This window comes from Callospermophilus lateralis, chromosome 14, assembly GCF_048772815.1.
Source record: "Callospermophilus lateralis isolate mCalLat2 chromosome 14, mCalLat2.hap1, whole genome shotgun sequence".
Taxonomy (NCBI): Eukaryota; Metazoa; Chordata; class Mammalia; order Rodentia; family Sciuridae; genus Callospermophilus; species Callospermophilus lateralis.
Genome location: NC_135318.1, coordinates 103,976,023 through 104,001,650, shown reverse-complemented (window position 1 = coordinate 104,001,650; position 25,628 = coordinate 103,976,023). Strand labels below are relative to the sequence as shown.

The following is a 25,628-nucleotide window of genomic DNA, read 5'->3' as shown; positions in this document are numbered from 1 at the left end:
ATAACTCCTATCACACTATATGACTATAACTGCTCCATTATATTCCTGGTTATTTTGTTGATCTCTTTCTGGGCCTAATTTATAAATTAAACTTGACCATACATATATATGGGGGGAAAAGCATAGTACATACAGGATTTGGTATCATGCATGGTTTTAGGGATACACTGGGGGTCTTGGACCATAACCCCTGTGAAGGAGGGTGACTACAGTATACCCTATTTTCTTTTGGCCTAAGCACTCATGTTTAAATTTCTGGAACTGCACGCCTCTAAGTTTCACAAGCTAAAGGAAGGAGAACTGACCGATGGCAATGTCAATCGCTTGTTGAGTGGATCCTGGGTTCCACAAGTGGGATCAGGCACTTGCCGTGCTTAATCCACCAGGTCCTAACCAACAGGCGATACCTTATACCTCCAGGAACAGCAGAGAAGTCAGGTGATGTGAACAGGGCAGACAGAGAGCAGGCCTCACCATCAGAATGCAGAGCCCGCTGACTTGAGGGTCCCCGACCCTGACCTGTGCTGACTGCCCCTTGTGCTCCTGGGAGACCAAGAAGGCCCAGACCACACAGCGGGGCAGGGATGAACGCTGATCCGCTGCACTGACCCTTCCTGTCCATGGAGCATGTGCTGAGGAGAAAACAGGTAATGAGCTCTGTGGAATGCTGATGCAAAGAAAGTCCTGATGATAATTACAACTGATTATAAGGAAACAATGGGCAAAGGGAAACAGAGAAAGGAAATAGCCGGCTTTCAAACACGAGAAAGTGCTGGACCTCACTCACAATAAAAGAAACGAAAACTTAAAACAGGATGGACACTCAGATCCGAAGACATCACTTCTCCCCTATCAGACTGGAAAAGGTAGACAGTGAGAGATAAAGGACACCCTGAATCAAGGTGAACCTCCTGGTGTTAACAGCTGGACTGTGTTAATTTAAGATGTCCACACTGAGAAAAAGCCAGGTGAGAGGCAGACAGGCATTCCTTATTCGTCCCTGCAACTTTTTGTATGTCTAAATTTACTGCAAAATTAAAAGATAAACAAACAGCCAGGCATGATGGTGCACGCCTGGAATCCCAGTGGCTCAGGAGCTGAAGTAGGAGGATCTCGAGTTCAAAGATAGCCCCAGCCACAGCGAGGCACTGAGCAACTAGGTGAGGCCCTGTCTCTAAATAAAATACAAAATAGGGCTGAGGATGTGGCTCAGTGGTTGAGTGCACCCAAGTTCAATCCCTGGTACCCAAAAGGAAAAAAGAAGCTAAATAAACAAGCAAGAAAATCTTAAAGAGTGATTAGAACATTGTATTGTCAAGGCTGTGAGAGGCCCATTTCCTACCTGGGGATGGGCGAGCACAACTGGCCGACTCCAGAGACATGTAGGACATGTGAAAATGAAAATACCCTAAGTGTGCACCAACAGGTAAGAGTGAAGCATTTCACCTGAACACTGAAACACTCTTCACTTGCAGAACAGGAAGAATCTTTCTATGCTCCCAGTTGGAAATAATCCAAAGATATTAACTCAGAGAAATAAGGTAAGAACACTCATATTCTTATCCCCAAATATATTTATCTAGGAAGAAACATAACTACTACTTTGCTGCCTGGTTAAGGGGCTTCAAAGGCTATACCTGCAGTGTATTCTCATTATGCTAAGACTCATTACCCACATGAATTCAATTACCAAAACCTTAGTGTGTAACCCCAGGTTCCCCATCTAAGGAATCAAAAAAAGAAAAAAAAAAATTTTTTCCTCACTCCAACCACACAGATCTTTGGGGAGCTTCATTCTTCATAGCTGATCATATAAAGATGAAATTTCTTTATACATTTATTTCTTCTATCTAAAGCAGTCCCTAAGCTTTAAGGTTGCTTTCTATTACATCGAAGTATAATTCACACACCATTAAAAATTTGGTGTTTAAAAAAGTGTACAATTCTGTAATTTTACTATTTTCAAAAGCTAGACTTTGATGGATAGATATCTTTATTTTATAAAAAGGGAGTGCCCTTGGAAAAGGGGGAAATGACTCAGATAACACAGTAGTTAGATGTTTCTAGAACATTCTGGACATCCACAGATGAAACCATGATCCTTGCCTCTCATGAAGCCATCTGAGTGCCAGGAATGGGAGGAAGGCTTCCCTCGAAGAAGGATCTTTTCTTCTTTTCTTTAAACAAAACTATGTGTTCATCTTTCAAATAAATTTTTTTCAACAAAATAATCATCATGAAGAGAAGAAAACAATTATTAAAACAAGATAACATTTGCTATTCCTTGCACAGGATAGTAAATCCTAGACACAAATGTTCAAAAAACACATATTCTAATGGAAGGAGATCATTTAATATTGGTTCTAAAATAGATGGATTGAATCCATAAAGGAAAGAAAGTGTAGTTATAATTTTTTTTTTTCCTCCTGGGCAATGAACTGAATCCAATCAATACCCTCCCTTCATCCAACAGCCAGACCTCACTCAGGAAGATGCAATGTCCCAAAGATCTGCAGGGGGTACCAGGAGCTTAGAAAGTTAAGTAGCAGAGTCCACACCAAATGACAGAAGGCATTTTCGAGTGCCAGTCAATCGCCAACTGGTCTCCTTTACTAGGAGCACTATGGGCAGGCAAGGAGGAGGCCACCGTGTGGGTGCTGGGTCTGAACTGGCTGTGGTGAGGAAAGACTTTGCATCTGCTCCCCAAGCCTCAGTGAGGAAGAATCACGTGGATCCCATCTGATCAGGAATCTGGCCACCCAGGCCACCCAGGAAGGCCCAGGGGGGCCCAGGCTCCTACCCATCCATCCTGACCCCAAGGTATTGTCAGGGGCAACAGCACTAAAGGACCACCCTCTGCTAGCCCACATAGTGGGCAGCTCCCGGCTTGGTCATGCCAACTCTTTGTCCTCTGGCAGGCCTGGAAACCACTTTTCTCCTTACGCTACAGAGCACGGAACTCTACGGCTGGCCGTTCCTTCCCTTCCTAGAACCACGACATGGACCCTCACCACCCAGAAAGAACAGAAAATGTTTTCCCCACTGTCTAGATGGGAAAAATCAGTTGAAGCCTTGTAATCCAGTCAGTCAACATTTACACATGTCATAAAAAAACTAGTAAAGAGTTCAAAATGAGTCTTTCCCAAGATGCTGACTTTGACCAGAGAGGAAGACTCAGAATCAATGGTCAATATTTTTCTTGGGGTTTGAGGGGAATTGCTGACACATAAAGGTCACTGGTACAAGCTGTGAGTCAAAGGCCTAAAGAGAGTAATAAAGTTTAATGTCTCGTAGCACACACTCACCCCGACTGGGAGGCACTGAACTGGCCAGAAGTGCCAAAGACTCCAAGTCAAATGCTTCATAAAATATATTCTATAAAACCAACTCCTGAGAGTGGACAAGCCTGTGAAGGGTCACCATCTGTATCTGTAACTACCATAATTATAAACACTGGCCTTCCATGGAAGCAAACTTGCAGGGTATTAACTTGTGTCCAAGAGAAACGCTGACCAGTGTTCTTCCCCCCAGGTCATTTATTATGCCAGATTCAATGCAAGAATGTGGTGGGGGCGGGAGGCAGGGTGAGACTGAGAACTCCTGGATATGCTCCTCATTACCAAATGCAAAAGGGAGGGTCCACACTGAAGCCATCCAGCTCCCAAAGACCCGACACACCCACCCAGTCGCCTGCATTCCGTGCCAAGCACTCCCATTCCCAGGCATGCTCTCTGCAACCAAGCACATAGCTGATACCCCCTCAGACTCTCCAAAAGAAAAAGGAGCACGCCCATGTTCATGTTCACATTATGTGGCCCTAAGAAAGGCAAAGAGGTTGAATTACTCACATCTCAGTGTAGCTAAGACTGAACATAGTCACATGACTCTTAACAACAGGGATAGGATCCAAGAAATGTGTCCTCAGGTGGTTTCATCAGAGTGTCAACATCACAATATATTCACACCATTTAAGATGGCTACAACGCCACTGTGATGAATCATAAGGGTTCGCCACCACATATGTGGCCCCTTGTTGGCTGGAATGTCTTTACATAGTACATGGCTGCATCGCACAGGACGGTAAAGGGAGGGGAAGGTACAGGAAGAAGTATAGACATAAGAAAAGTTGACACCGACCCCCAGAGTTCTCCCGTAGGTCATTAATCACAAAGCAATTTCGCAAGAGCGGCAGCAGAGCTGCCACCTATTACCTACACTCACACGTGCCTTTAGATCACCATATTTCACAAGAAAGAGAAAATGTGCCAACATCAACCCTGAGGCCACAGCGCCTAGAGCGCTACCAGCTCGTGAAACAACAGACCCGAGTCACCTTGAACCCGGCAGCTGCTGCTTCACGAGCATGCACCCAACAAGGAAGTCTGTCTTCCTGAGACCTGTAATAAAGGAGAACTGGCTTTCAAAAATACACTTGGTTTCACATATGATTTATACCATGGTAAATGACAACAGGGCTCGCAGATGCTAAAATTACGTTTTTCTGTATACAAGCCTGGTAAAGAACACACAATTGATGTTCTTGTGTCTTGTCATTTCAAATGATTAATGTTTTCCTAAAGTCCTAGATGTAAATATCTAGTTTTACGGAAGAAGTGGTGGAAGAGGAAGGGAGAGGGGCAGGGAAGGGGACAGGAAGGGAGGAACCCAAACTCTCAAATGCCTGGCTGGTCTTGGGCTGGGTTCCTCACCAGTGACAAGCTGTCACCTGGGGAGGGGCCACTCTTGGTTCAGAGGCTGTCCAAGCACTGCAAGACATTCAGCAGCTATCTCCACCCTGCCTCAAGGCAGGACAAGGAAAAAATGTCTCCAGACCAGCCAAACATCTCTTAGGGACAAAAGCACCCTGACTGAGAACCACGGAACCAGAACACAGGTAAATGACACCAACAGCAGAAATTAGGCAGGAATATTCATGTATTTTCCAACTATCTTGGCATATGATTTAAATATTTAGACAGCAATAGCTATAATTACCTCTTCCAAAATAACTGAATAAATAGGCACCTTCAATATGACCCAACGTCATGATTAACCAAGTTATAAAAGCCATATAATTAGGAGACAACCTTGGAACTCTAGCTTGGGAAAAGTGTGTAGAGTATGCTATTGTTTATTTTTTTAAATGAGGAAAAACAAGTCTATGAATATATGGATTTGCTGACATTCGAAATTATGATTAGAAATTATCCCATGTTTGTCCAAACCCATGAAAAGTATCAGCATGGGCTTCACTGTGGTGGGGGCTGTGGATAACAGGAGGGGCTGACCACATGGGGCTCCAGCCCACACACTGCCCAACAATTACCTAGGCACACCCTCCCATTTACTTTAAATCACTTGTAATAGCTAATATGACATCAATTCTATGGCAATTGTTACGCTGCATTGTTTAAGAAGTAAAGACAAGAAAAAGTCTGTCCCTGTTCAGTAGAGACACAACCATCACGGGACTAACTACACAGAACACGTAAGTAACAATGTAACTTTCTGCCTCTAAGGCTGGTTGCTAGGTGATTCTGACCTGTGGCCCTCCAAGGCTGACTAGAATACAACATCAGACTGACTACACCTTTTTTGGCTCTGGAATTACAGTTTACAAAATTATAACCTAACATTAACTTTTTTAACATTCAAAATATGAAAAGCAGAATCAAACAAACTAAATTACATACTGAGTTGATGGCAAAAACAAGACAGGACTTGAAATAATAATTTGACTGTTTTCCCTAGTGGGTAACCAAAGGACAAGACGTTTTCTGTACTCGCTGTTAGCAATGATATTGGTAGCTATTTTAAAACCTTTCTGTGTGTTACATACACATAAAATAGAATAATCAAGCAAATGAGACATACCTAGGGACAAAGATTTCTCACAAGAGAAAATAAATACACACAGAAAAATCAAAGAATTAAATATTTTATAATTTTAATTTTGAGTTAGAAATATCAGTAGGCATTTATAATAAATCGTGTTGAATAAGCAACAACAACCGAACCTGCTGAAAAAGCCCAGAAAGAGTAATCAATCAAGGAGCTATGAGCATCCTTCACCCCAAACTGTGGATCCCAAATTCTATCTCCTACTAAATGGACCATGATCACCTGAAGAAACACAGTCCCCAGCCCACCACAGGCTTTGTCTGGAGGAACCCGCAGCCCATGGCTCCCTGTCTCTGGTGTGACATCAGAGATGTGGGCATGTGGCAGAAGCACATGGAAGGCCAGAGCTCACGGGCCAGAGCTGAGGCGACCTGAGCAGCAATATGGGTGGGTGTCAAGTGCAGTGGACGAAAACACTTCAGACATGACTTAAATCACAATTCGCAATTACAGACTCTTCTCGATTTGTGATGAGGTTGCATGCCAATAAGCCCATCCTAAGTTCAGAGTTCTGTGAGCAAAAACACGCCCACTATTGCTGACCTACCTGCACATCCTAGCTCAGGAACCCAGCACACTGGAGCCTCTGTGGCCCACCAGCAGGGGCTGACTGGCAGCTGTGGTCACCACGCAGCATCCCAAGGGGAGTGGACCACACAGCACTTGCCCCAGAAAGAAACAAACTCAAAACTTCAAAACATTGTTTCTACTGAATGCCTATCACTTTCTCACCATCCTCACATTAAAAAAAAATAATAATAAATCATTAAATCAAAGTATCCTAAGTCAGGGACTGTCCATGTGCTCAAAAACAAATATACTGGCTGCTCTCACAAAATGCTAGGGGTCTCGGGAGGCTGAGGCAGGAGGATCAAGAGTTCAAAGCCAGCCTCAGCAAAAGCAGGGCGCTAAGCAACTCCGTGAGACCCTGTCTCTAAATTAAATACAAAATAGGGGTGAGGATGGGGCTCAGTGATCGAGTGACTCTGAGTTCAATCCCCAGTACACACACACACAAAAAAAAAAATGCTGGAGAACCAGAATGACTTCTCTGGAAACTTCCAGATAAAGGGAAGACCTTCCTAAGTAGAGCGGCTTCAGGGTGAAGGCTGAGGAGTGCTCTCCTGATCCGCCTACAAAGGGCAGAGGGAAGGGTGGGATCTGACAGTCATTGCTTCTCACGTCTCCTGAATGTCACCTGAAGCAGTGCCCATTCAGGCTGCTCGTGCAGAGAAAAGCACACACACCGTCCAACAAGCAGTCCTGCCAGAAAATCAGGTCTAGATCCGACTTGCGGTTTACAGGGAGCACAGGACTCCAGTGAGCAGACTCCACACTGTGGGAAGCCAGAAGGAAAAAAAGACCCGATCCCTCCCAAAGAAATCACTCCACAAAAGAAGCGGGGAAAGGAGCGTGAACCAATCAATAGATCGTCCTACTGCAATAGTCGGATGTCATGTGGATATTCATTTGCACTAAGCTATAAATAAACATTTTTGAAAGACCATTGGGATAATCTGAACACTGGATATTTGATAATAGTAAGGAAGTACTGTTACTGAAATACCAGAATATTTATAGATGATATTAATCGATGTCTGGGATTCGCTTATAAAATAATCAGAGGGAGGCATAGATGAAATGAAAAACGCCGTTAACTGATAACCGCGGACGCTGGGAGATTCCTTCTATGGTTCTCTCTGGGTACTGACACTGAAAGAGATTATCCTGCTAAGAAATCACATCTTACAGTGAGAGTCAAGGTCACAGCACAATGTGACAGCTTGAAGGGCCTTTAAAGGGCACTCTATCAAAGGCACTTTGTATATTTGTGCTTAAAAACAAATATACACCATTCCCTCTTTTCTCTGCCCTTTGTAAAATGCAAACCAGCTGGTATACACAGGATGACCAGCAAAGCAATGCCCCACCTGGACACAGGGTCAGTGAGTGGTGAGGCCTAAAGGGAATTTAAAGTCTCACTTCTCTCCAATCACCAAGGCACAACTGGGTAGAGCAAGAGGACAGAGGTTTCAGACTTGCTGTACAGAGCCTGTCACACACTGGGAACTCGTCAGCTTGCTTTTTAGAACTGACTTGCCAAGGCAATATTATATCAGGGCTCTTCTTTTGCTTGTGAATTTACTTCCAAAAATAAAAAAATAGGTTTGGGTTTTTTGTTTTTGTTTTTTTTTTTTTTTTTTTTTTTTTTTTGTAATCTGAATTCCAATCACCCAGGAGGGGGTTTGTAAAAATCAGTTCATTCCATAAAATCTTGAGGATTATTCAGACGCTAAACATGTATCGGATCTGTAAACACACAGTGACCTATCAAAACACAGCAGCCACTGGATCATTTTTACATGGATCCAACCACAAACACGACTGGGCTGGAAGCCAAATGTGTGCCACTGATTTGCCTGAATTATCAAAGTAGAAAAATTAAAGCCTGCATCAAGCACTCACTCATAGAGGTCTCAGAGAGCTACTGTAAATGAGGCAATGGGAAGCACTGCTTGTTCTAGAGAAGTTCACCAAGAAACAAATTAACACATCAGAGTGCTGCGTAAAAACACAATGGGCTTCTCTATGCTGAAATCCACCCAAAGAACAAGGACATCCCAAGAAAAGGAAGCAAAGAGAAAACTGTCAGCCAGACCCTGAGAACTGAAGGAGGGGAGGAGATAAATTCTCTCCATTGCTGCTTTTAACCAGGGTGCACCACACACACCCATGCCCCTGCCTGCCCCAAAGAGCAGCCGTCCTGGAGTTCCGGAGCTTCCCTTCACACCAGGGCCCTTCTCGGCCCAGGCAAGAACGAAATGAAGGCACCCAAGGTTACACGGGGGAGAGAGAGAGAGAAAAAAAAAAGATGAGTGTCTCATCAGTACAGCTGTAATTCACATCACTTCTCTAGATGAAATCAACATTCTCTGAGAAACTATTAGAATTTAAATCCCAAAGGGAAGGATGACAAATCTTCAGATCCAACCCCTTTATTTAACAAAGGAGAGAAATGGTGGAGGCCAGGCTACCCAGGGCTCAGGGTGACACCCTCATGCATCAGCCACTTTCTGTTACACTGCTCAAGAACATTTCCAGAGCCCCAGAGTTTCCTAAGATGGGGCCAACAAACCCCATGTGGTGGTGCTGTCCGATCCTTATCAAGTTCAAACGCCAAGAACACAATCCTGGTGCTTTCTATCATGGGTGATGGAAAATCGGCGGAGTTCTCGGAGTTCTCGCTGGCTTTTTTCCCAAGCCCTGAGGGCAAGGCCGTGGGGGGGTGGGGAGCTGACCAGCCAAACCTTCCTCTGGCACAACTCAAAGGCCAAATATTCCAGCCATCTGTTCCTCACGTGCATCACCTGGAGGCAAGAGACTCCCTTAGCCACCAGCTTCAAAGAAAGAGGAGGAGCTGGAGAAAGACAAGCTTCATCTAAGCACACTTCTCTCCTCCAGGGTGTGCAGAGAATGGAGGCCAGAGGCCAGGGACTCCAACAGTCCACCTGACATGAAGCACCTCCACCTGAAATGCATTAAGACATCCTATGGCGTGCAGGACTTCTGCCTGGTACATTTCTCAAGGGGTTGGGGAAACGGAGACTCCAGCTATAGCTCCTCTAGGGTAAGTAGAGGTGGCTGGGTTACCACACACACACACACCACCTCTTACAGGACCAGTGGGTAGAACATGACCCAGCCTGACAGCCTGGCCACCTGCCAGCCTGCAGCATCGAAAAGCCCAGAGCTCACAACTGTTCCCCCTTCGACTCGACCAGACAAGATGGGCTGAAAATAGGCGGTAAGCAATTACCCCCACTGCAGGAAGTCAGGTAATGAGACATTCTGTCATTTTCATCCTCTCAACAAATTCTAATAACAAGAGCACTGTTTCTTAATGGATTACTTTTATGTCTACGCGTTCAGGTCTATTTATGGACTGTGTGGAAGAAGAAATTGTTGGCGGTATTTTTAGTTCACAAATCAACTTCTAATTCCTCCCGCTCTACAAATAAGAAACAACATTCTGCATAGTAGAGCAATAAAGAACAAGATGTGTTGAAGATGAGCCAGTTCTGCTCCTTTGCATTCAATATGTGAACATACTACTCCGTTTAGACTCCGACGCTCATTCTCCTCCTCTACTCCTCTACGGAGTTAGTGAAGGCAAAACTCAAAATCCCTTTTTTGGCAACTGAGTTAGTTAATGACCACTCGGATCCAATCTGTTTCTTCCTTATCTGGCGAGAGAAGGCAGCGGTGAGCCCTGTGTGCTCTGATCACCACCTGGGGACATTTCAGAAATGCAAATTATTGGGGCCCATTCCAGACTATTGAAGCAGAAAGCGGGGAAGACCAGTGGGGCAGTCTCAGTGTCTTTAAAAGCCCTCCACTTAATCTGGAGCAAACCCAAGTCTGAGAACTTCAAACCACAGGGCAGATCCTTGCAGGCAGATACGAGGGACAATAAAACACTTCACAACTTGCCTCTGGCAGGTTTTACCGCCCCTATGAAGATGTTATCTAGCAGGGCAATCCTTTTCATCAGAAGCTGCTGGAAACTTCCTCCATTAAATAAAAGTTGTTAGAACACCTGGGTTCAAGAGCCACATATAACTGCGACTGTGGCTGCTCCTCCTGGTTTATCATCTGAGGAGGGTAGAAGCATTCTGTGCCTGGGGCAGTCTGTGCAGGTGAGGCTGGGGACCCCCCCCCCCCCCCCCGCAGAGAAGTGCACTGAATAGATATGACAATCATGATATATTTTAAATCACAAGCTGTATCAGTTGAGATTTCGAAAAGATCAATACCACTGAAATAAATGTTTAAGAACTCAAACCAGCAAACCAAGAGATCCACAGCCCTGCCTATCTTCTTCCTCTGTCGAAACCACAACAGAATTAGTGCAGATGGCTTTTGTCTTAAGACAGAATATAAAACAAACAAAAAACCCAGAAAATCCTAGGAGGAAGCACCTGAGGTTGGTAAATTCTTCATGAGCCAACAGAAATGTTTCAAATGACCTATAATAATAACACACAGTACAGTGACTGTGATACAGTGCAGCTCCAGGCAGACAAGAGCAGCAAAAATATGCATATGTATTTGTCAAGAGGAGTTGGAGACAATGGTGATTTCAGTATCTGTCCCTATTAACGACTACAAGTACAGATAGTCCCATCTCAATGATGGTTTGATGGGTTGACTTTTTTTTTTTTTTAAACTTTAGAACCGTATGGAAGCAATCAATAACTGATCCTCCCCCCCCCCAAAAAAAAAAACCCTTTTATTCAGTATTGACCTTCCTTCTTCCCAGAACCCCACTTTTAACTCTTTACGGTAACTCAAATAAGAAAAAATGAGACAAGAAAGTCAAAAAATGTAGTAAGTATTTCCATAGTGAACACCACCATTTTTGACACAGCAGGTGAGACCTAGGAAGTGGGCGCACCCCAAAGGCAATTTGTCACTGCTCCTTTAGGAAAGCAGAGACCAGAGAAGGAAGAGTAAGTGACCCACAGTCCCAGGTGGGGCCTACCTGTGTTCCTCACAGCAGGCGTTCAGCTTACAATGTGGGCCTGAGTCAAAAACACAGCAAAAAACCAACAGTCTCAGCTTTCCCCTCCCACCCCTGACTGTCCAGAGGAAAGAGAGCAAGATCTTGTTTTCTGATATGAAGGAGACTGGCCAATGGGGACACCAGTGTGGGCTGGGAGGTAACCAATGCCAGGTCACCTGGAGAGGCAGTGTCTCCACCCCAGCCATGGAGGGAACAAGGCTCACTGACTTGAGCAGCACATGCTGCTGTAACAAAGTGCCCCAGACTAGGGGCTCAACTAGGTTTTTACTTCTCATAGTTCCAGAGGCTCCAAGTCCAAGATCAAGGTGCCAGCAGAGTCTGGTAAGGGCTCTCGTTCTGGCTCACAGCGACCCACTCACAGTATCTGCACATGGCACAGAGAAAGAGATGACCCGCCAGGTGTCTCTTACAAGGGCACAAATTACGTCAGGAGGACTGCACCCTTCTTTAACCTTCACTTCTTCCTTAGAGGCCCATCTCCAGAGACATCCACACTGTTTTGCCATAAAGACACACACAGACATTCAGTGTGGAGGAGACAGCCGAGGCTCCGGGTGCAACCTCGGCACAGTTGAGGCCGGGTCTACACCCTCCACTGCACCAACTGAGGTTCTTTCACTGTGGAGTGAGGCAGGACCAGCCAAAAAGACAAAGTCGGGGCTGGAGGTGAGGAGAGCAGGAGTAAGATGGCTGTCTGGTGCCACCACCTATAGCAGGAGCAGGACCAAGGCAGGGTCCAAGCGAGGGCAGGGACAAGAAAAGCAGGGAACAGACTCCAGAACCAGGAGAACTGTGGGGTCTACTGAACCCCTGGAGGGCACCAAGACACCGAGACTGGCCACATGTCACCTCCTTTGAGTGTGATGTCAGTCCTAAGGGCACGGTGCTGTCATCTCCAGAGATGAGGAGCTACGCAGGGCAAGTTAGGGACCTGCCCAGGCCAGCAACCCCAAAGATGGGGGCAGGAGCGGCAGGAGGCAGCTGGGCCACCAAAGGAGGGAAGGGAAGGAACCCAGGAGGGTGAGGGAGGGAGGAGAGGCCAGGCAGAAGCCAAAGAGGACAGAGGCCAGATCTGGAGAATCAGGGAACACAACAACTGTGGAGATGGACAGCAGGCCAAGCCATGACCACGCACCAAGCACACGAGGCCCGTACCCAGCCTCCTGGAATCAGTGCACTGAGCCCAGCTTTCCCTCCTTGGCCTTAACGTATGGACCACGCTGTGAGCTGAAGGACCCACCTAGTGTCCATATCTAGCCAGGAGGAGACCCCCAAGCAGAGGCCAGGACCAATTCCAAGGCTGGGGGCTGATTCTCCAACGCAGAGACCTTTCCACATCAGCCCAGTGTCCCTGAACCCCTGCCCTGCACCCAACCGGCCCATGGCTGCTTCCTGGGCGGATGAAATGAGCCAGTGCTGAGCCTGGCACACAGCAAGAGCTCAGTCATGGTGACCACATACTGACATACTGACGCACATACTGACAGCAGAGCGTACTTGTTCTCAGAGCCATCTGGACATACACTTCCTTCTTCCCTCTACTGGGTCCTGGAACTGTTTGTAACTGACTGCTCTGTCCACAACTCTGATCAGGGTGCCTCAACAGAACAGATGATCAATAAAAGGCTGGCTGATGAACGGATTAATTAACTGGTAGACGTGCAATGGAAGGGGTGTGAGAATAAGGTAAACAAGGCAGAAGGGAAATGAGAAAATCGACAGACGGGCCCAGAGTAGACACATACCCCATCTACAAAGACATACCCCCTCCAAAAACACGTAGTAAGTGAAAGGAAAGGGATATCCAAGGTTAAGTAGTTTGTGTCTCCCCAAGGCGTCATCGAGACCAAACACTGCACCACTGCCAGCTGCAACATTTATTTTCTTCAGTACCCCAGATAAGAACAGATAAATAAATAGACACAGCACTTACTAGGAATCATGCATCCTGCGTCCAGCCTCCCGCTAACCCCGAGAGTGACATTCTGTGTACAACCAAGTTCTCCCAGGCGTTTGCTTACAGAGCACAAAGGCAAACATGACCACACGCAGGACCACCCCAGACCCACTGCTGGGCAGACCCAGGACACCCAAGCACCTCCACTCACCAATGTTCTTTGAGACGGACTTCCCCACTGGCTGATGGTAGCAGAACCTGTCTGTGGACGCACCTGGCTCATGAGAACTCTCCAGGCAGAGTGAAAATAAGATCTCCTATCATTTGTTCAAATCACTTATGTTTCAATTTCATTTTTTTGGATAACAGGTCTCCCCACATGGCAGCATTGGAACTATTTCCTTCTACATCCACAGACATCTCAGAGGAGACACGGTTCAACAAAGCTCCTCGGCGCGTGGGAGGGAGACCATCCTCTGGCTCTTTTCCCACTCAATCATCACAGATACTTGGGACCCTAAGTGACACTGCATAAAACCAACCGCCTACTTCAGAAAACCTTCTGAATTGTGAGGCTCCCTAATCTCCCCATGGTCCTAACTTCACCCACGTCTCCTACAGGATGGGTATTTCAGGATTCATGGTGGCACGATTTCTGTACACTGTAAGGATGTCGAAGCTGGGCGCAGTGGCGCATGCCTGTAATCTCAGCAGCTTGGGAGGCTGAGGCAGGAGGACCACAAGCGCAAAGCCAGCCTCAGCAAACGTGAGGTACTAAGCAACTCAGGGAGACCTTAAATAAAACACAAAATAGGGCTCGGATGTGGCTCAGTGGGTGAGTGCCCCTGAGTTCAATCCCTGGTACCCCCTCCCCGAAACACCCCCCACCTCCCCCAAAAAAGAATGTTGCAATGGGAAATGTCAAGAACACAGTATCCTGGGATCACTCAGGGTCCCGAACAGCGACTACACATCAGGCCCCTCGCTGGGACACACAGCATGCTCCCTCACTCACAGCGGCAAGACCTGTAGGCATGCTTGATGTAAACGACAGTGATCATTATATTAGAATGATAACAAGTACGTTTATGCTCACCTACTCTGTAAAGACCCCCAAACCGCTTCAGGTTGTGCACCCCTTAGCCCTTTCCCAGTGGGATGGAAAGGCCAGGATGGCGCGTCACGCCTTTGTGTATTCCGAGCGCGGTTTCTGGCCCACAGTAGAAACACGAACGCTTCTTGAATTTAGACCTGTCACTTTGCTTCACTGAAACCAGCACCAACACTATGGGCCTGAAGAGCTTGCTGTACAGCACGGTGTGTAGACAACGGATCCCTCGCCTCCAGGGTCACCCCAAGCCCAGGTCCACTCACCAAGTGGGAGCACTGCCCAGGAGGACACCGCTGGAGCCAGACCTGGGATGGCACATTTCCACGACCAACAGCACAAACTGACACTTCCCTGACGAAAAAAATGAATCACATCATGGCCAAATGCCATGCACTGAGCTGCAGCCCGGTCGCCGGTGCCACGTCACAGACCCCAAAAGGGAAATGCAATGGGGTAAAGCAATGAGGTAACCCAAAGAGACAATGGCGGACTACCTTCTGCAGAGGAGGAGGTGTTTCATTTTGTCCTGCAAATTCCAAATGTATCAACGTTTCCATTACAATGCGATAGCAAGAAGGGAAAAGAGAAAGGACCCACTTTCTAGGACTTCCAGAGGTGAGTCCCCGAGTTGCCGTCTGAGAACGGACCACCTTCCTATTTCCCTCTTGAAAGGTGTGGAGTCTTCATCTTTAATCTTCTTCTGGGGGGAAAAAAAGACACTTAATCTGACACATTTATCTAGGGCTATTTATTACCTGGCCTATTTATTGGGTTTCTTCACATTAACATATTTTATAACCCTCAAAGGAACAAGTTGGATAAAATCCACCATTATTCCCCACCAATGGCTATTTCCCAGTAATTGCACCCACAAAGGGAATTAATATAAATAACCATGAGCCACAGGTGTACAAGGTTTAGTGGTAAGCCAGTATGTGAATGTGGACAGGTAAGGGGGTTCAAAGCCAACCAGGCCTGGAGCAATCTTTACCCTAAATAAAAAGTATGGGCTGCCTGAGCTCCTTGGGCACAGTGAAAAGCTCTGCCTTTTACTCTGAAGTGTATCATAGGCAACTCCAATCTACCTGCAGAACACACAGAGATGACATCTCACTGGGAACAAACAACCCCCACGGCTCTCCCACCCCGCCTCTGGCCCTTTGCATCTCCCACACTAAAAGAGAAATTCATTTAAAATTTACTCTTCTCAGAACCCAAAAATCAACATACAAAAATCAATTTTCCTATGTACCAATAATGAATCTAATAAGAAAGAAACTAAGAAAACAATTCCATTCACAATAACCTCAAAAAAAAAAAAAAAAAAAAAACTAGGACTAAATCTATCCAAGGAAGTCAAAGACCTCTACAATGAAAATTATAGAACACTGAAGAAAGAAGTTGAAGAAAACCTTCCATGTTCATGGATAGGCAGAATTAATATTGTCAAAATGGCCAAAGTACCCAAAGTAAAATATAGATTCAATGCAATCCCCATTAAAATACGAAAGACAGTCTTCACAGAACTGGGGGGAGGGGGGGAGTAGTCCTAAAATTCATTTGAAGAATAAAAGACCCAAAATAGCTAAAGGAATTCTAAGTCATAAGAAAAAAGCAATGCCGGAGACATCACAGTACCTGACTTTTATAGTAACAAGAACAGCAGGGTACTGGCTTTAAAACAGATCACAGACCCATGGTACAGAATGGAAGTCAGAAATCCACACAGATAGTCATCCAATCCTTGACAAAGGTGCCAAAAAGCATAGACTGGAGAAAAACAACCTTTTTTAACAAACGATGCTTGAAAATCTGGTTAGCCATATGCAGGAGAATAAGACTAGAGCCTTATGTCTCACCCTGTACAAAAGTCAACTCAAAATGGATCAAAGATCCATTCTGGAATCAGACCAGAAACTACGCCACTCCTAGAGGAAAATGTAGGGTCAGCACTCCAGCATGTCGACACAGTCTGTGACATCCTCAACAGAACTCACGAAGCTCAGGAAATAAATGGGATGGCATCGAATCAAAGAGATTCAGCACAGCAACGGAAGCAAAAATATGGAGAGTACCTACGGAATGGGGAAAAAAATCCTTAGCTACTCTTCTGACAGAGGATCAACAACCAGAATACATTAATAACTCAAAAAAAAAGCCTCAAAAATATATAAAGAACAAAACAAAAACAAATAACCCGATTAATGAATGGGCAAATGAATTAAACAGACACATCTCAGAAGAAAAAAAAATACACATGGCCAACAACAATGTGAAAAATGTTCAGCATCTTTGGCAATTAGGGAAAAGCAAACCAAAGCTACATGGCAGTTCCTCCCTCTCCAGTTAGAACAGTAATCATCCAGAACACAAACAATGGATGCTGGAGAGGATGTGAGGAGACAGGAACACCTTCACACTGCTGGTGGGACTGTAAATCAGTAGGACCACTGTGGACATCAAGTGTGGAGGCTCCTCAAGACCAGGAACAGAACCGCCGTAGGACCCAGCTACACCACTCCTCTGTATTTATCCTAAAAAATGAAAGTCAGCACATACAGTGACACATGCATACTCATGCCTATAGCAGCAACAGCCAAATTATGGAACAGCCTATGTACCTGTCAACGGCTAAATGGATAAAGAAACATGGTATATACACACAATGGAGCTTTATTCAACCATAAAGAAAAATGAGATTATGTCTTTTATAGGAAAATGGATGGAACTCAATAGAATTATATTAAGTAAAATAAGCCAACTCAGAAAGCCAAGGGTCAGTCATTTTAAAATTTTTTTTCTTATATGCGGAAGATGGAGGCAAAAAGGAAATTAAGGGGGTTGGGGTTAGACTCATGAAAATCTAAGGGAGACCAATAGAAGAAAGGAACAGGGGAAGGGAGAAAAAAATAACAGGAAACAATACTGACCAAATTATACTGTCACGCACATTGTGTGCATGTATCACAATGTAATAACAAATCCCACTATTTTGTATAACACACCAATAAAACTTACGGAAAAAATATTCATAGGACCAAAACCCTACCCTGCTTCCTTAGCCCACCTACCCTATAATCCATCATTCTTAATTCTTTCAAATACCCCTGGGTGATTTGCCCTTTCCCTCTATTCCTACTGTTAACCTCATTTACAAAACCCCCCCAGAGCTGAGGCCAGACCCCCAAGAAGGCACAGCCCAGGCCACATTTCCCCTTGACTTCCACTCACCCAATTTCTTGACAAGGAAACTGGTTCTGAATGGAGGAGGCACATGGTACAGAGTAAGCGAGGCCTGGGAATGAGGTCTGGGCCTAGGGCCGTCAGCCTAAAGCCACGGGAACTCAATCCCTACTCAAGGCCTATAGGCGCCCACCAACTCGCCCAGACCACTTCGGCTCTTCCCCTGATCCCCAACCCCTGATCCAAACACCCCAGCTGGATGCAGGCCTCTGCTCCCCAGAACCCTCTGCGACTCTGCCGCCTGCCCTGGATGTTTGCTGACAGGGTCCTACATGACGTAATGCTCAAGGCCAAGTGCTCTGAACTAGACAGGCGTTGAGAAAAGACAAATGTGTCCACACACTGAGCAACCAGGCCACAGGGGGATGGTGCAGTAGAGTCACCCCTCAGTATCCACACGGGGAAGGTGCCAGGACTCCCCTGTGTTCTAAAATGAGCAGATGCTCAAGTCCCTGATATGAAATGGTGTAGCATTTGCACAGAACTGACCTACAGGAGCCCCAGTAGCGCAATCGGTTAACATACAGTTCCTACAAGAACCTACACACAGTTTCCCATTATGCTTTAAATCATCTCCAGATTGCTTATAATACTGGATGCAGTGCAAATTTCCGTAAATAGTTGTTATACTGTTCTTATCATATATGTTGTCATACTATGATATTATGTTTTGTTTAGAGGATAATGACAAGAAAAAAGCAGTCTATACATGTTCTACACAGATGTTAATTTTTTGCTGACTATTTCCTATCCACTGATTTGGAACCTGAGGGCCAACTCCAGGTGACAGGGTGGCAGCGCACTGCAAGGAAGACCCACAGATCCCAGGAGCTGGGAATCCCCCCTCTGTCTTTAACAGGGCCCCTCTGGATTAAAAACCCCAGGCTGTTTTTTTATTTTGTTTGTTTTTAAGCCCCTTCATTTCCTGGTCACCTGTATTTCTCCACCCCTGCTTCCTCATACTGAGAATGGGAACTGGGAAGCTGTCCCCTGGCCTGAGGACGTCAATGAGACTGGAACTTTAAGAGACCTCTGGCTAGCTTGGCCTGGCTAAATCTACAGATATGCATTTCCTGGCTTTTGTTGTTATAAATAGCAATGTTTCCACAGGACTAATTGAGGCAGATTGGCTGCCTTTCCCAGTTTTGACCAAACCGTGACTAAATTCATCTTCCCTACATACATCCTTTCCTCTTGCTTCTGATTGCAGCGGACCAAATCCAGTCACCCGGAGCCCCAGCAGGCCTGGGATGCCAGTAACGCACCTCAGTGGGACACCCCAGCAGAGCTGTCACGGCCCTCCTAGGACGCCCTCCAAGGGCCTGCCCCTCTTCCCTTCTGTCTCCGAGGAAGGCCTTCCTCGCCCCACCCTCTCACCACCGCTTCCCTCCCACCCAGACTCAGCAGCACCTGGGCAGGAGTGGTGGCTGCGGTGACAGAGACAGGCCAGCCTGGGACCCAGATGACTCTGGGTTCCGTGCGGTGAGCAGACCTTGGTGGCTGAAGTGTTCCTTAATGAGAATGCCCGGACCCCACCTCACGCTGTGAGAAGGTCGCTCTGCTGAACTCGGGACTCAGACAAGCCAGAGCCTCCCCAGCTGGGCCCTGCATGCTCCTGGCTGAGTGGCCGGCCCTCTGGGAAGGCGCCCCAAGAAGTGAACGTGACCCTGCACATAAAGTACGGTGAGGGCAGGGTCCCCATGTGACCAGCTGTCCAGGATCATTGTCACCAGACTTAGGGCCCAGCAGACAGAAGCAGATAAACCCCAATGTCTTTATGGGCTCAACCTCAAGAAATTAAAAGGGGCAAGAGGAGCCACAGCACCGCCCCCGACAGAACGGACAAGAGCAGGAGTCCATCTCCAGCTGATCCCGGGCACACTGCACACAACTCGCGCCAGGGCAGCCTGCCCGGCCAGAATGGAGCATCAGAGGGGCCCAGAGAGGACGAGGGGTCTGCACACGCCCAGGGCCCTGCCAGGAACCTTGGTAAATACACCTGCCCCTCTTCAGGTCCCTGCATGGCCCCACGCAGCCAGAGGGAGGAAGGGGCTGCACACCTCATCTGGAGACCAGGAAAGGCCATCAGGAAGGGGAGGGGGGCTGCACAGCGAGAAGGCGGAGGAGGCAGGAAGCCACAGGCGGGCGCGTGGGAACACAGTGTGAGCAGAGGCAATCTCCCGGCCTGGCAGCACGGCAGCTCGGCCCTGTGCCCCGGGTGACTTCTGTAATTAAAACATAACCCTCACTAAGTGAAAATGGAAAAACAACCAACCCATTAAATGATCCCCAGGGTCCCCTTTAGCTCCAAAATATGCCTTTAGCACACTAGATCCAGGCCTCTGGGCAGGAAGTTCTGACATCACACAAGAAGTCTGAGAAAAGATGTGTTTTCCTTAAGAACAGTCTCGACCCTTTCCAACCCACCAATTACCAAAGCCCTAGTTCACACACGTCATCGCTCTTTTCAAAACCTGGAACAAGCATGTCTTCAGCTCTTTTCATGCCTGGACAAGAACATACACTTCTGTTACTTGCTAAAGATGCAACGTAGCTGATATGTTGACTATGTGGCCTGTAAGGTCCACATGAACCTCGGGAACCAATGATCAGGACCACAGGACACACCACCCACCCCCAAGGCTGGGAGTAAAGGGACACACATTAACTCTTAAACCAAGAATGTGAAACACTCCAACGCTGCCTTGTGCTACCTATGCTAGTTTTATTTACAAAAAAGAAATTTGCAGCAGAGTCATGAATTTCTCCAGCATTCTCTCTTCTGACAGGCAGGAAGCTGGTCCTCCTCACAGACCTGAAGTGGCTCGGCACAGTGAGGGACTCCTTCACGGTTTCCTATCTGCCACGGAGCAGCTGGAGTTGCCCAGCAGAGGAATGAGCAGCTAACAGGTAAGCCAAGGTGAGGCCGAAATGAGAACGAGATTCAATAAACGCTCTTTTTCACATTTTAACCCAACCCGTCACAGCCAGAGCACAAGGGGCAGGCTCCTGACCCCATGACTGCTATTCTTATAAGGGGGGGACCATGTGAGCACAGACACATGGTGGTCCATCCACAAGCCAAAGAAGGCCACGGTGGCCAGCAAACTACCACTGGCCAGGAACAGACAAGAAAGGATTCTCCCTGCAAGTTTCAGAGGAAGCGTGGCTGTGCTCACCCTAGCAGCCCAAGCTGTTCACAGATGGAGGGGAACTGTGTTCAAGGACGCATCATCCTTCAAGTCTCACCCATCCCTGATTTAGACGAGACTGGGATGAGATTTGGGACTTCAGAGCTGCTGCCAGAATGGGTTACCTCTGGGAATGGCACAAAGTATACTTTGCATGTGGGGAGGAAATGAATTTGGGGGAGACAGGGTGGACTACTATGGGTTGAAATGTGTTCTCCCCTAAAGATGTTTAAGCTGTACTGCCCTAGAATGTGACCTCAGCTGGAAACAGAGTTGTTGTAGATGTACCTGGTAAAGATATCCTCATGCTGGGGTAGGGTCCTTCCTCCAGTACCTGGAGCCCTCACATGGAGCCTTGCAGGAAGACTCAGACACACAGCGGGGACACCAGAGGATGACTAAGGCTGAGACTGGCGTGAACAGCTGCAAGCCAAGGGACAGCAGAGACTGTCCCAAACACCAGAAGGGGGAAGAGGCAGGGCAGCCTCCCCACAGCTTGACCTCGACCTCAGCCCTCCAGTCCCAGGAGGGTGCTCTGACAATCCAGTCGTTGGCTGAAGCTCCCCAGCTGGTGGCGCTGTCACAGTTACCTCCAGGAACCTTGGCTTCTGGGAACACAAGGACTGCTTCCAAGGCAAGAGACTTTGACCATTGTGCAAAAGACTCCTGCCCAAACTGTCAGCGCCTCCTCACTGCAGCCGCTTTTCAGAGGGCTCAAAAGCCATCATGAAGTCAAAAGAGGGGCGGGCTGTGGTTGTAGCTCAGTGGTAAAGCACTTGCCTAGCATGTGGGAAGCACTGGGTTCGATTCTCAGCACCGCATATAAATAAAATAAAGGCCCATCAACAACTAAACACACACACACACACACACACACACACACACACACACAGAAGTCAAACGGAGGTCAAAGAACCCATCAATTTTCACCTCGTTCTTAACATTCGGGGGAGGGCTTTAAAAAGGATCCCATGGTCATACACAAAGCATAAAGAAGTATATTTTTAGCGTAAGCTCAACAAAATTAAAACACCTGTGATCAGACAAGAGTTTTTCCATCTGTGGGGAAAGGAAGATATTGCAATCAATATCTACGCTAGACTCACTGACCACAAAACAATGCTCTTTGGAGCTTATGAAACTCAAGAAACACCAAAAGGAACAACTCAATCATGTACATAAAATTAAAAGCTTTAAAAGGGGGGAAATCGATAGATGGAAGATCATTTCCCTGGGTACGTAGGGCTGCTTTATTGAGAGAAACGTACTTGAGACGATGGGAGAAGCTGTGTTAGGCTTCCCGTCACTGGGACGGGCCCCCAGATAAGAACTTCTCAGAGAAAAGGTTTGCTTTCGCGGTTCCAGTGTGTCACTGACTGGTCTCCTGGCTCTGGGCCTCTGGCAGCCTGTCAAGGCGGAAGCACAAGACAGAGCAAAACAATCACCTCTGGGCCAGGACGGGAGCACAAGAGGAGAAGGGCTAGGGTCCCGCCATGTCCACCCCCAGGACCTAAGACTAGGCCCCACCTCTTACACTCCCTCCACCTCTCAAGAGAGCCACGCTGGGGACCAAGCCTTAAGACGCGGGCCTGGAGGGGACAGTTCAGATCCAACGTCAAGCAGACGTGGACAACAGGGAAAAGCCACGTGTGGCGTATGTGGAAACTCATGGGCTGCTGTTGAACTTTTCTGTAAATGCAAAACCATTCTAAAACACATATTTTTTTTAAAAGCCAAATACTGGGATGGACCTGCAGCAGTGACAGAGCACCTGGCTATCATGTGCAAGGTCTCGCGTTCAGTCAACAAACATCAGCACTGATAAAATAAGATTAACAGTGCCAGCATCGACAACTACTAGTATGTATAATTTTATATATAACAGGAAGCACATTACAAATTCCAACAACTATTCAGAAATGGTTGGGGATTAAAGCCAGTTCACATCCTAACAGGTCCTAAATTCTTACTAGGAGATACTGGCAGCAAAGAGCTGCCAATGGAAGCTTCATGTTAGATTCTGCCGTGCACAGTCCCAAGCTACCCCACCTTCGTGTCAGATTCTACCCTGCTCTATCCCCGGCTACCCCACCTTCATGTTAGATTCTGTCCTGAACTATATCCCAGGCTACCCCTGCCACCTGTGGGGAGAGGGGGTCTCAGTGGGGTGGCTGATGTCCTGGAATGATCCATATCTTCATTTTGATATGTATCCTCAAAAGTACCCAGCACACCAAAGTACCCAGCACAAGTACATAAAACTGTAGTGAAGTGTTGTGTAAAGCACAAACCAAGGATCTTGGTTTCAAAGGCTCTATGACAGTCCTCGCTATGGTTTAGATATGGTGTGAGTGTACCCTTCCCTTCAGGGGTTTGTGTATTGAAAGGTTGGTCCTCGGTGTGTCTACCTTGGGAGGTGGCCGTTTCATTAAGAGGAGGGGTTTAGTGAGAGGGAACTGGGTCATGGGAGGTGCCACCCTTAGAAGGAATGAAATAACTCGCGTGAGATCCTGGTTTGTTCTGCAAGAGTGAGCTGTCATGAAAGAGAGAAGCTGGCATCTGCCCAGTCTCTGGACTCCTGTCTCACAATGTCCGCTCTCCTTTTTTTGCACACGCCCTCACCTGCCATGATGCTGTGCACCAGGACATCCTGACCAGAGGCCAAACAAAGGAACCACCAGGTCTCTGACTTTCAGTTTCCAGAACTGGGAGATAAATAAGCCTCCATTTTTACAAAGTCCCACCCTCAGGTATTTCATTATAGTAACAGAAAATGGACTAAGAATCCCTACCAGATAATCCTAAAGCTGCTATCAGCATTTCTGAGCACATTCCATGTGGAGCAAGACTGGATTGCCTGCTCAGGTCTGTGGAGATACCATCTATCTTCCTGGATTTGGGATAACCTGGTCCTTCAAAACAGACAGACATAAACCCACATACACACACACACACACACACACACACACACACACCCCGACCTACACAGCAGCAAGGAAGCAAGCCCAGGCAGTCTCTTCCAGTGACAAGCTAAGAGGTTCCCCAGGGAAACAGGGAACACCGAAGCTCAAGCTGGGCTAAAATCAGCATTTAGAACAATTTCATGAACATTACTTTTCATTTTTAAATTGTTATATATTGCCGGGAATGGTGGAGCACACCTGTAATCCCAGCTACTCAGGAGGCTGAGGCAGGAGGGATCACATGTTCCGGACCAGCCTCAGAAACTTAGTGAAACCAGCTTAAAATAAAAAGGACTAGGGGTACAGTTCATTGGTAAAGAACCCCCTGGGTTCAATCCCAGTGCAAGAGCAACAACAATAAAAATAGAATTAGTAATAATGATAATACATATATATGTGTAGATAGGTATGTGGATACAGATAGATAGATAGATAGGCAGAAAGACAGACATAACTTCAAAGAACACCCAGATTTAGGGCTTGCCACCTCTAGAGCGCTAATACCAGAGCAGCTAAGATACAGGCTCATTCTGCTTGTCCAGATGCTCACTAGCAGAAAGCAAAGTAAAACTGGACAGAATCTGAAACCACCACTCAGAGCGCTCACCTTCTGTAGCTGGCACTTGCACAGTGGCCCCAGAAGGCAGTCTGCCCATCTACCTGGTTCCACAACTACATCCCTGCAGGCAACACAGAGACACCTGTGTCAGGAACCACTTGTAAAACGCAGGGGCACCACTGTCTTAGCCCATCTGGGCTGCTACCAAAAAACACCATAGACTGGGGGACTTGGGATATTATCCCTCCCAGCTCTGAAGGCTGGAAGTCCAAGATCAAGGTGCAGGAAAATCCCATGCCTGGAAAGCACCCACTTCAAGGTACACAGACAGTGCCCTCTTCTCGTCCTTGTCCTCACTTGGGCCTCTTTCACAAGGGTGCTGCTCCTATTCATGAGGGCTCCACACACATGACCTAAACACCTCCCCAAAGTTCCACCCTCCAACCCCGTCACCATGGAGTAGAATCATAACAACTGAAGTTCAGAGGGACACAGCGCTCGGGCCAGGAAGTGACCATGGGCTGTGATCTACCACTGTGTTCACCACTGTAAATGGAACCCAGGCATGGATGACAAAAATCCGCCCTCTCCCTATTCGATGCCCATTTGGACATGATACAGGGCATGAAGGTGAAAAAGAATGGAGGATGAACATTAGAATTTAAACCCAGACACTAAATGCAAAAATGGTGTGTGTGTCAGTCTGTCTCTTGTGGATAAATATAGATATGTGAAAATGGCATTATGGAAATAAATGCATAGATATCGAACTATTTATGACTCTCAGTCTCCAACTTAACCTAGATGCTGAAAAGCAAGGGTTTTAATACTAAAATTTTCACTTTGAAAACTGTTCAAATATTCTGCAATAAATAATTATTATTCGTGATTAACCTTGCAACCAGAAACTTTGTCTCCAACACATGCAAAATATGCTAAAATAATGCCACCCAGTAAGAAAAAGGCAGAGCTGAACAAAATGGGAAGAGAGGTGGTTTATGAGAAGAGAAGCACTGAGTCGGGGAAGGGCAAGCAAGTGAGCTGCAGCAATCCACTCTGCGGTGAAAGGCATGGATCTGTATGTGACAGCCTACTGTGGGGGGGAGGGGGAGGGGGCTGGCCACATGTCAGCACCATAGCCAGTGGTGGCCTCATACTGTTTGTCCCAAGTTGGTTCCT

The 25,628-nt window shown here is 46.8% G+C and overlaps 1 protein-coding gene across 4 annotated transcripts in view; it reads right to left on the bottom strand.

Annotated features, from left to right (window-relative positions):
* Nck2 (NCK adaptor protein 2) overlaps window positions 1-25,628 on the bottom strand; it is a 144,362-nt gene that overhangs the window by 86,823 nt on the left and 31,911 nt on the right. Inside the window, exon 1 of one of the 4 annotated variants that reach the window (XM_076832706.1) lies at window positions 22,196-22,215. The exons of the other annotated variants lie outside the window; for them this stretch is intronic. The gene's annotated coding sequence lies outside the window, so the exon portion shown is untranslated. Of the gene's footprint in view, window positions 1-22,195; window positions 22,216-25,628 lie in introns of those variants that run through there. 4 annotated transcript variants of the gene reach the window in all.